The sequence below is a fragment of the Mandrillus leucophaeus genome, unplaced genomic scaffold, assembly GCF_000951045.1.
Source record: "Mandrillus leucophaeus isolate KB7577 unplaced genomic scaffold, Mleu.le_1.0 Scaffold17, whole genome shotgun sequence".
NCBI classification, from domain to species: Eukaryota; Metazoa; Chordata; class Mammalia; order Primates; family Cercopithecidae; genus Mandrillus; species Mandrillus leucophaeus.
The window spans coordinates 5,996,196-5,997,392 of record NW_012101698.1 but is presented as its reverse complement, the minus strand read 5'-3'; the positions used below and the strand labels follow the sequence as shown (position 1 = coordinate 5,997,392).

General features: G+C 41.5%; 1 protein-coding gene across 2 annotated transcripts in view; it reads left to right on the top strand.

Annotated features, from left to right (window-relative positions):
* Positions 1 to 1,197, top strand: part of GLG1 (golgi glycoprotein 1) — a 195,431-nt gene that overhangs the window by 140,953 nt on the left and 53,281 nt on the right. The gene's annotated exons all lie outside the window — the stretch shown is intronic.

Here is a 1,197-nt window from a genome sequence, read left to right as displayed (position 1 = left end):
TTTTTTTTTTTTTTTTTTGGCCTGAGACAGAGTTCATTCTTGTTGTCTAGGCTGGAGTGCAGTGGCGCTAACTCAGCTCACTGCAACCTCCGCCTCCCAGGTTCAAGCAGTTCTCTCACCTCAGCTTCCTGAGTAGCTGGGGTTATAGGTGGGTGTCACCACACCCAGCTATTTTTTGTATTTTTGGTAGAGACAGGGTTTCACCACACTGGCCAGGCTGGTCTCGAAATCCTGACCTCAGATAATCTGCCCACCTCGGCCTCCCAAAGTGCTGGGATTATAGGCATGAGCCATCACTCCTGGCCATAATCTTTTTATTGTATGTAGATTATTTCATAGATATGTATTTTATTATAACAAGATTTTGAGTGCGTGTGTATAAATAAGTGATAGCACTATATATATTTTATTTTATTTTATTATTATTTTTTTTTGGGCCGGGGCTTGGCGTTTTCCCCCGGGTTGAGTGCAGTGGGGCAATCTCAGCTCACTGCAGCCTCCACCTCCTGGGTTCAAGCAGTTCTCCTGCCTCAACTTCCCAAGTAGCTGGGATTACAGGTGCACACCACCATACCCGGCTAATTTTTTGTATTTTTAGTAGAGGCAGGGTTTCACTATGTTGGCCAGACTGGTCTTGAACTCTTGACCTCGTGATCTGCCCACCTTGGCCTCCTAAAGTGCTGGGATTACAGGCATGAGCCACCGCGCTGGGCTGATAGCACTATATTTTAAGATGCTTTGGTTTGCGCTATTAGTGGTTATACCTTAAATTGTTGAAGCATATCTTATAAGTATAGATTAGGACTCTTGAATAGAAAATATTTAGGGGAACTGTCTCATATTTTGCATGAATGAATGTTTGTGGTTGCCATGGGGATGATGAAATGTACAATTAAAGATAATTGGATGGTTTTTAAGAAAACTCTCAAAAGCATTTTGTGTAAACAGTGGTAATCTTGTTAAATCCCATTAAGATAAATCCAAAACATCCAGTTGAGTATTTAACAACAGATTCTACATATTGGGATGTTTGTGGACACTACAGAGTAGGAAAAGGAGAAAGAAGGTCTCTAGCTTCTTAGTGGATTTTGTGGTTTGTTGGTTTTTAACTTGACTGAAAGCACTGTTATTTGGGAAATGCCTGGCGATTTCGGCAGCGTAATTTCAGTATTGAACTATGACCAGAACTTTGAGCTG